Consider the following 11,248-nt stretch of genomic DNA (forward strand, 5'->3'; position numbering starts at 1 on the left):
CGCCCTCGGGCAACACTCTAGGGTCCTCAAGGCCACAAGGTCCACGCACTGTGTGACGCGATTGCATTCTAGGCTAGGCCTTGCACACGACCAATCGCCGCAGCAGCTCGCAATCGTGGGCTCCTGTTTTAGGCCATCCACGCCCGGTGAGGCATGGGATACCATTCTCCTCGCCCCTCCCACAGCTAGGCGGGTTAGGGGAGACGCAATGCGTGATGCCCAGGCAGACGTGCACTGGCCAAAGGCTTCGGGCCCAACTTGCATTTAAAAACTCGATGGTTCACGGGATTCTACAATTCACACCAAGTATCGCATTTCGCTACGTTCTTCATCGATGCAAGAGCCAAGATATCCGTTGCCGAGAGTCGTTTAATACTCAATATTGGGTGCATCCACTCCCATGCGCCGATGACCCGGGCACAAGACGAGCACACTTAAGTTCATGTTCCTTGGCGCAGACCGCGCCGGGGTTCGTTGTTGCATCGAGCAGCACCCCTCAGAGAGGAGCACCACCCAACATCAGGAGGAGGGGGCAATAGCTCGTCCATAAGGCTTCGCTAGGGCATCCCGCTCCACTTACGATAAACATGTTCGTTGGTCAATTCTTGACGGTATGATTCATCGCCGAAAAGTTTGAGTACTTAACATCATTTCATTCATAATAAACGTGTGATAATACGATAAAAATATATACATCTACATATATATTACAAATTACACACGAAAGTCCAAATGTTACAAATACTGAATATGTACAAATGTTCAATATATACAAAATGTCACTAATGTTCAATATATACAAACAGTATTTTAATGCTAATCCTCCTCCTGTACCCTGTCTAACTGTGACGGTTTACGACGCCTCCTACAATAGTAAGAGGTCATCGCATGACGCTCGGGTAGGGGAGGTGATTGATACTGTGATGATGTAGCACCCTGTGAGGACCCGACACCGTAGTCGGGGCACGTTAAGTCAACCTCCTCAAGATGAACCGTCGGCATGATGAGGAGATGACTAGCGCTCAATCTTCTCTCCCATACGCGATGAGGTGGAAGTCGTACAACCTCTCTCGCTGAAGGTAGGGGATGATCCGTGCGTCAATGGCCCACGGAGCAGAGTTGGGATGCCTGGTGTATATGGTCTCCGTGTCGGACACTTGAACGCAAAGATTATATTAGCATAAAGTTAAAGTATTAAGGCGTATACAATTAAAATACTAAGTTAACTAACCTGGACATCCCACAGTACACCACTCCTGTGATGCGCCTGCATCGTAATTACGCTAGGGTCACGAGGGCCTGGAGCTGCTGGATCCATCTCTACTACAAGTTCTAGTATTGTGACCGTCACTACCACACCGTCGACAAGCGTTGTGTCTTCGCGATCCTTCGTCCATTTCGTTGGTGATCCTCCTTGACTTAGGTCAACCTAGTCTACGAATGTGATCTGGATCGTGTATCACCTCAACACCGGTGTATTGAAGCCATGACCTCATATCAATCAACGGCAAGAATATGGATTCATATGTATTCACATAGCTCTGGGTCGTGTAGCAGGAGTCCACAAAACACTCATACGATAGGTGTCATTTAATACACACTGCAAGAACATGAGAACAAGGTAAGTGACATTTTGAGGGTTTGTTACAAGTGCATTTCATCTCTCTCATATCCACACTTTGTATTTTACCACCCTTGGCGGATCCTCTATTACCACGTCCAGTCTTAACTTGGAAAAGGCCTCGTCTGTAGTCAAATGCGACGATCTCATGTTAGTTTGCCTTCTCAGTGTTACGGGTGATAATTCTTGTGGCGTGTAAAGTGTACTTATTTCCCCCAATTATTAATGCATTTGCATTCTCGCGTCTTTTAACAAAATAATCATTAACACGATAGAAGGTGAACTCCACAAGAGTAGTTATAGGCAAGAAACGTACACCCTTCATCACGTTATTGAATACTTCGGCTAAGTTGGTATTAGTAACACCATACCTATACCCTCCATCATGACATATTGACCATTTACACATATCACCAACTTGATCAATCCAAAAAAGAGCTTCTCGATTAGCAACACCAATGGCCTTCAATCCCTCGATGACCATATGTGGTTGTCTTTGCTCTACAGTCCTTCCATACATCTTCTTCAACTTCACATTACCCCCTTGACGGTTGAAGTTACTTAACAAATGCCGCAAGCAAAACCTATGATGGGCATTTGGAGGTTGCCATTCCGGCTCCTCCATGGTTGCTAGAATGCAAGCATGTCTATCGGAAATAACATATAAACCTGGCTATGCATCACATGCTTACGAACACACGCCATAAACCAAGACCACGTGCGCGCGGCTATGCATTCTTTCTCGGCCAAAGCAAAGGCAAGCGGGAAGATTCCCTTGTTGCCAACTTGAGCAATCGTAGTTAATTATGTATGGCAATACTTACCATACAAGTGTGTTCCGTCAATGGCAATAAGGGGTTTGCAATACTTGAACCCCTCAATACTAGGTTTAAAAGCCCAGAACATACGTTGGAAAGTTCTAATACTAGGACGGACATAAACACCAACATCATTATCTTCCTTAAAGAACCACTCAACTACAGTCCGGGGGTTGGAAACTTGAAATGCTTTCAAGAAGCGTGGAAGAAGAGGATAAGAATCTTCCCATGTACCATAGATGGAGAGAAGGACTTGCTATTTAGCACACCATGCCCGCTTATAGGTCACTTCGACACCAAATTGGTCTTTCGCCATTTGTCGTACCACAGAGACCTTAAATGATGGGTCTTCAGCAACACAATTTCTAATAAGATTTTTAATCACGAAAGATGTTAAATGAATGTGTTTAGCTCACACATTTTTAGCACTTAATACACAACCCCTATGCTTCCCTTTATATGTAACAATCTCCCATGAAGGTGAATAGAAGCTCTTTCTAGCCATAAGTCTCCAAGCACACCCTCTCTTACACTTCAAGGTGAGCACGATTTGATTTGAAGTCTCAGTTTGGTACTCAACATTCCTATGAATATGATACAATCTAATAGCATCCAACAACGCATCCTTGTTATCAAACATCATACCCTTTTGAAACTCTCCTTCATCGGTGTAGGTTGTATCACAATCCCAAGACCTCCAAGAGTTGTCCTCAACGTGTTCATTTAAAGGGGGAACTAGTGCATAAGGTGTAGAAGCAATAATTGTTGGAATGTTGCCTAAGCTCATGTCATTAGCTAGAGCCTCCTCGTCAACACCCACATCGTCCTCAAAAGGAGCTTCTACGAATTCATTACTTTCACTATTAACATCACCCCAAGGCTCATTTGTATCTTCTAAGTTAAAAGTATCATTGTAACACCCCAGAATTTTCGACCCCTTAACGAAACCAAAACCGTAAAGGACGGGAGGAAATTCGGGTGTTACAAAAAAAAAGAAAAGGAAAAGAATTTGGATAAATGTTAAATATTAACTTTAAAAAAAGTTAGTGAAAATTTCGGCAGCATCTGGCTTAAAACTGTGTGCCTTTGTAGAAAAAAAAGTTATTTAGAAGCTAATAAAGTAAAGGCATCAACGGCCTATCAAAACTATGTCACGGCAAAATGTTTCGTCGTCGGCTTCTCAAATCAACATGCCAAGCATGGATCGTGGTTCCAGTGTCGACGTTTGCGTTTTAAAAAGACTTAACTCCTTAAAACCATACAGAGTTATAAACTACACAGCGGAAATACAAATATACGAGGGAGGACGCAAGGCCTCATAACAAAACATATACAACCAAAGTTTACAAAAGATAACAAAACTACAAAATCGAAAGATAGCAGTATGACACAGGGTATGCTTCGCCCTCATCACTCTCCCCAAATGCAATGCAATGCAAAAGAAGCTCCAGTACCTGCTACGCTTGTCTATGATCCCCCTACTGCTCGACATTAGACCAAAGGCCAATGTGTCATAGCAGGACAATCATAGAAAGTCATCAACAATCAAACATAAACACAAACACGTACATGTCAGTAACTAGCATCAAGTATAATAAGGCCAACTACTAGATAGCATTATGTCATAAAACAACATAAGATGATTTCATAAAACGCAAGCACAAATAGTAACCGTTTATCGGCCACTTATACTTCTTAATTTCATTACGTGCTTTCCAACCCGAACCATGTGTTCTTGGGTAGAATGCAAGTCTTCTCGCTCCTCTTTTCAAACATAAACTCTTGCAAAACACGTATAGTTCAACTCGAGCAAGGCATTAATAGAATACCTAACACATGACCTTATAGAGCTTGTCTATCTTAAGGTAAGTGTGATCATAGTCTGTAATACCCTTGAGGTAACTTAACTTAGGCACACTTCTCACTAGCATAAACTATTCTATCAATAAGTAGATGTTCTATTAGTGAGTAAATATTCTATCAAAAGTAAACTTTCTATCAATGTGTAAGCTTTCTATCAAAGAATGAACCTTCTATCATTAAATAACTTTCAATTAATGAATAAATTTCTATCACTGAATAACTTTCTATCAGTGGATCTTTCTCTACTTACTGGCATAGTGACACGGCCAAGGGCGTTATCGGCCATCCGGCGCCCATGGCAACGTACGAGCTCGTGCCCCCTCCAGCTGACCCTCTCGGGTCCTACCTTCGGGAAAAACTAACACACTGCGGTTCTAAACCAAAACCAGTGAAGAGGTCACTATATTGGGGTTTGCAAGGCCCGCATGGTAACACCTCGGTCAAGGGGCGGTATCGGCCATCCGGCGCCCAGTGACCCAAGCATGCTCATACCCCCCTTACGGTGGTTCCGTCGAACCTCACCTAGGGGACTAATAAATCAACCGGACATAATCCAGTTGAGTCACGCCAGCTAATCATAATCTAATACTTTATCAGATGGGAATAACTTCCACTTTCAACCATTAATGAGCGCCCTGGGACAGCAGCGCGCCAAAACCCACTGAGCCACTCAAATAGAATATGAAATTCACCTATAAAGGAGTCATTCTAACTCCAAGTAAGGCATAATCCAATTCTTAAGTAAATAGGGGGGGGGGGGGGGGGGTGGTCTCCGCCTCCTACTAACACTTTAATTCTCTATAACTATTCTAAGCGCAAGGATTTCATAGTCGACAGTTTTTCGTATAAGGCGTATTCACTAGTATCTCATAGTTTCAATGCAATGTATATTATCACAATAAACAATAATGTCTTAAAGCAAATTGCATATAAGGGTTAGTTATTGCGTATATGTACCTGTAAGCGTCACTACACGATCAAAAATCACAAAATCACCCAACTAAGGCTCTACTTTCCTCTTACGAAATGGGCACCTATATAAGTTATGAATAGAACTAATAAGTTCCCTTAACTACTTTGACATACCAAACTAAATACCAAGTTAACCGCTATCACCCATTCAACATGAGTTTTCGATTACTCTAGCACGCACACAACTCATTCAATACAAGTCAAAATCATTGACTCAACACAGCATAAGTCTTTCCATCAATTTAAAGTAGAAGTATGTGTGAATCGTTTCTTTACATTAACTAATTTTGAGCATATCGGCTCGCGTTATCCAAAAATAACTAATCACAACCAAATCTTACAATTTTAATATAATATTAATATAACAATAAGGCAAATCTTAGAGTTATCATATCGGGATCATTTGTTACGTTCTCTAAAGCTATTAAGAACTATAATAAAAACAACACGACAAATAACTTTAGCAACCATCGACGATAAGTTGACATTATGCTCTTGGTTTACCAATATCATGTATCTGTAACTTTAATAACAACCTAATAAGGGTATTTGTGATTTACAACAATCAAACCACAACAATTAGTAACTATTATTCCTAATTTAATCAATCAAAATCACTTTCATAGTCAACTAACATCATCACCATTACTAATTATTCACAATAATAACCAATCGACCAAATCTAAAAACAACTTTTAAAGTTATTTAATCAATCATCACCAAAATATAACCCAAAACACACATCATTGGTAATTTCATCTCTAAATCCAAGCCTTAATCGCTTCGTGTTCAAAGATAACATTTAATTACTACCCCTACTAAGATTTAAAGAAACTAACACAAATCAACACACAACCCATAATTTCAATCACACTTCAAACCCTAAGTCATAAACATGTTTAATTCATCAATCAAATTCTTACCCACAAAAAGATTCAATGAAAATAACACAAAAATCAACACCTCACTCATAAACGTCATAAAACTTCAAATAAAACTAGAAATTAATTAGAGAAAAGAGAAGAGATGGCTCACAATGGAGAAACTAGAAAAGGGTGAGGGTATAGGTGGTGTTGAGGTGGTGTGGAGCACAAAAATGGCGGAGGAAAGGCCGCGTGGTGCTACTGCCTTGGCGTCCTAGCAACTTGTTGTTGTTTGGGCCACGCAAAGCAGCAGTTGCTGCTGCTAGGTGGTGGAGCAAGACCGGTTTCTGCCGCCTACTACCTGTGGAGGACAGGGAGGAGTCGGTTGCTGCTTGTGGAGGAGGAGAAGAGGCTGCTGAGCAGCAGCTGTTTTGGGGAGAAATCGCAGCCCCTGCTGCTGGCTGCTGTTGGCGGCTGTGCTGGTGGTGGTGGCTGCTGGTCGTGAGCGGCTGATCGAGGCTAGCTACTAGCGGCACAGCAAGGGGAAAGGGAGAAGAGAAAAAGAGAAGAGAAGAGAGGGGGAGGGAGTGACGGCTTGTAGGGAAGCAACGAGAGTTTCGTGCCCTTTTTATCATGGTTATTATTATTATTATGTTTTATTTATTTATTTACTTTTATCTCGATTTATTTTCTTGCGAGACCCAACTAAGAGGCTCACCTTTGTGTACTCATACGTATAAATAAAATAATAATTTTGATTCGAACCTCTTTATTTAGAAATCGTAATTGTATTTTTAATATAAATATATGTTAATATTTAAATTCATATACGAAAGGAATTTATTAAAACTACTTCAAAATTAATTTAATATAATTATAAAATACCCAAAAGTCATTAAAATATTAATTAATGACGTCAGAAAATCTCGGAGTGTTACAATCATCATTTGAGACTTGGTTTTGAAGTTGATTGGGTTTATTAGAAGGATAAGAAGAAGATGGCATAAAGGGATTTTGGGTTTCTTGGGTAGGGAAGGGCGTATGAGAAGGAGCTGAAGAAGTTACATTCAGGAATGCATTTATTTCCACAATATTGACATCTTGATTCCCTAGGGGTACCTCTTCTACATATAACTCTAAAGGAGTAGAGGTAGACTTTGAATACTCCCACATTGCATCTATAGCCTCCTCATCCTCAACCGGAAAAGCTAACAAATCTCTACTCATATTGTACTTAAAACATACATTAACAGTACTTCTTGTAGTGTCAATGCCAATCTTAGAGCATATAAAATGTTTAAATTCATTGAAATCCATATTTGAGTTGCATGCAAACAGTTTACGTCTTCCCCCAACATACTTAACATTGTTATTACTTGATCGAATTGAACCATTCCAAAAGCATACAACAGTCACACGAAATGAAGCCATTTCTACAACAATACGTACAAAATCAACGTCACCATCAGGTTCATAAATATATACTACATAACAAAATTGATTAAATTTAAGTTTTGCATTCAAACATTCTCTACATTAAACTAAAACATTTTCTACATTAATACACTAGTGGAAAAAACGTCATTTGCTGCGATTTTTTTACCATTATTTGCTGCGGTTTTAGCCCCAAGCAATAGTGATAGCAGCAAATAGTCTATTTTAAATGTTGCGGTTTAAAATCGCAGCAAAAAATGGCTCTATTTGTTGCGGTCATCCCCTAAAACCGCAGCAAAAAATGGCTCTATTTGTTGCGGTCATCCCCTAAAACCGCAGCAAATAAGTGCCATTATTTGCTGCGGTTTTAGGGGCTGATCGCAGCAAATAGAGCCCTATTTTTTTTTTCGTTTTATATTAATAATAATCCAATAATAATGTACAATGTAATAACAATGAATAATCCAATAATAAACCAATGATAATCAAAAATAATCACCAATAATCTCTTTTTAATAATAAACTCTCGATCGTATATATATATATATATATATATATATATATATATATATATATATATATATATATATATATATATATATATATATATATATATATATATATATATATATATATATATATATATATATATATATATATATATATATATATATATATATATATATATGTACGTACATATATATATAATATACATTAAAGTCCTAAAAAATCTATACTAATTAATTACAATTTATCAAGGACAAAAATTAGCAAGATACGCGGCAATCTTGTCTTTTAATTCGCACATCTCTCCACTTCTCAGAGGGCGTATTTTCCTCGGAATGTCGTATAAAACCTATAATATAATATAAAATTAAAAGATTAATAAACATTTAGATTTTACCAATTAATAATAATTTAAGAATGCTAGTAACAAATACTTACGGCATCTATATTTTCGACTCCAAAATCCTTCACGGATTTTATAATATCGTCCATGTACTTCAGCGTGTAGTAGCCGCAATCAACGGAAGTAGAAGGTTGTTGAAAGCACTAAGAGAAAATAGATGTTAGTGCCAAAAAAAGCTTAAAAACGCATAAAATCACAACTTAATACGTAATTTCTAGCATATGACAATGATTTTCAATTCTAACCACTTCAACACAATAATATATACCAAATAATGTTGTGTGCCAAGTTTCGTGCAAAACAAACCAAGTTTGAGCTACTTTATGTGAAAAAATGCAAAAAATGCCAAAAACGCTTAAAAACGCATAAAATCGCAACTTAACACGTAATTTCTAGCATATGACTATGATTTTCAATTCTAACCACTTCAACACAATAACATATACCAAATAGTGTTGTGTGCCAATTTTCGTGCAAAACAAACCAAGTTTGAGCTACTTTATGCACTAAAATGCCAAAAACGCTTAAAAACGCATAAAATCGCAACTTAACACGTAATACCCTAACCCTAAACCCAAAACCCAAAACCTAAAACCCAAACCCTAAACCCTAAACCCTATAATTATATATAAATTGGTGCCCATGTTTATCTTTTAGTAAACTGTTTCTTAAACTATTCCTCTTGGACGTTTTTATGTTATATTTTTTACTTTAATTGGTAACACTTGGATAATAACCTGACAAGAATATGAAAGGAATATAATAGGAAGTAAAGGGGAGTAAGGAGAGTGAATAATAAGGATAACTTCTCTTAGCTCATTTGATTAGATGGCATGGAATGTTAAGGTACAATAAAACTCGTTTTTCTTTTAATCTCTTGAAGGGAATTTAAATTTTCAAATCATTTCCCTCTAAAGTTGTTGTTCCATTAAAGGAAAAATATTCAGCCCCCTCGTATGAGACTTACTCACTATGAGACCAGTTCATATAAAAGGTCTATTAGTAAAAAAAAATATTTAGTGATTTTTTATATTTCCTTTATTCGCTTAATGCCCTAATACATGGAAATTTTTTAAAAATTTTATTCATTAATTAATTGTAAAGTTAAAAGGTTGAGAAGATGGGAAAAAATATCATGGAGAATTGGAAAAAAAATAATTGTAAAGAAATTTGAATTATTTTGAGTCAAAATATAAAGGTTGAACTGAGAAAAGAATATCATGGAGAATTGGAAATAAAAAATAATCAGCAAGTCTTGTACAAAATCATATCACCGTAAGACGAGCCTATACAAACAGCTTATTAGTAAAAAAAATAATAAAAATTTGAATTCACACTTGCACAAAAGAAATTTTTTTAAAGAGTTTGAGCTGATCCAATTAACGTCGTCTCACGGTGAGACAATCTCAATAAGGAATTAGTGAAAAAGAATTATAATTATAAAGAAATTTAAATTATTTTGAGTCAAAATATAAAGGTTGAATTGGGAGAAATTTTATTGGGCCTATTTATAAAATTGTCTTCATGAATTTTCATTAAAATAAACATGTTTAATTGAAATAAATGTCTTATTATTTTATTATTTGCATTTGTCCATTATAATTAAATTATAAACTATTATAAATTAATAATATTGTATCATAACTAAAGTAAATTTAAAAACGGCTCGTCTTGTATGAGACCGTCTCACCATAAGACCGTTTCACCATGAGACGAGTCCATATAATAGCCCATTTTTTCAATTGATTACTTATCATAAGTAATTGGTTTAAGGTTATAAGTAATCACTCTAAGACTATAAAAAGTAATTATATTAAATTATAAGTGATCACTTTAACGTTATAAGTGATCATTTTAAGACAAAAAATATATATTGGGCCAGCCCAATAGAGATGGTCTCATTGTGAGATCGTTTCATTCAAGAATTAGTGATTTAAAAATAACAAAGGCTCATTTAAAACCCATATAAAGCTCAATCCACTTTCAAAACAAAGGATATTTGAAAAAAATAAGGTTATTTCCCAAAATAAGCTTCGGAAAAACTTATTTCCCAAAATAAGCTTCTGTACATCCAAGCCTAGCCTCGGGTAAAATCGCTGTTACTAACAGCGAAAGAGGAAAAAAAAAATTAAAAGGGGAAAGTCGCTGTTAGTAACAACGACTTTGCTCTTTTAATTTTTTCCAGATTGCTTCTTCCTCATTTCAATTCACGCCTTCTCTTTGCCATTTCGACACTTACGAGCTCTCTTTCTCCTTGCACCATTAAAATCAACTTCAATCCTTCAACTAAACTCATCAAATTTCAAGTTTGTACCAGTAATTAGTTATTTCATCTTCCTACATTAACGTAAGGTACTAATTTTTTGTGTTTTTTTCCATATTTGAAAAATTAGGGTTTACTTGATTTTAATGAACTTTCACATGAATGTAGGTTTTTAAACTTCCAATGTACTGCGCCAATTTGGGATGGTACAAGGCATCCCGCCGCCATGTGACACAGAGGCGGAGCTCCACAACTCTCGTAAGGGTCGGGATCCCAAGAACTGGCTGGAGGTCAATTGGCACCATGTCGCTCATTGGGAGCATGGGCTAGAGCTGCTGGTCCAAGGTGCGCCGATCGACGCTGTAGGCGCACCTACTACGGCGGATTACATGCCGTGGTTCCTCTCCATCACTCGTCGATGGATGAAACCACGAGGTTTCATGGCGACAGCCCAGTACGCTCCCGCAGCACCGACAATGGCACCCTGTGAGGACTACGGTGCCG

The 11,248-nt window shown here is 37.5% G+C and overlaps 1 non-coding gene across 1 annotated transcript; it reads right to left on the reverse strand.

Annotated features, from left to right (window-relative positions):
• Positions 1-213: 213 nt before the first annotated feature.
• On the reverse strand, positions 214-367 carry LOC130800549 (5.8S ribosomal RNA). The gene has a single exon (XR_009039430.1). It is a non-coding gene; the product is annotated as a 5.8S ribosomal RNA (ribosomal RNA).
• Positions 368-11,248: the final 10,881 nt, after the last annotated feature.

This window comes from Amaranthus tricolor, chromosome 14 (genome assembly GCF_026212465.1).
Source record: "Amaranthus tricolor cultivar Red isolate AtriRed21 chromosome 14, ASM2621246v1, whole genome shotgun sequence".
NCBI classification, from domain to species: Eukaryota; Viridiplantae; Streptophyta; class Magnoliopsida; order Caryophyllales; family Amaranthaceae; genus Amaranthus; species Amaranthus tricolor.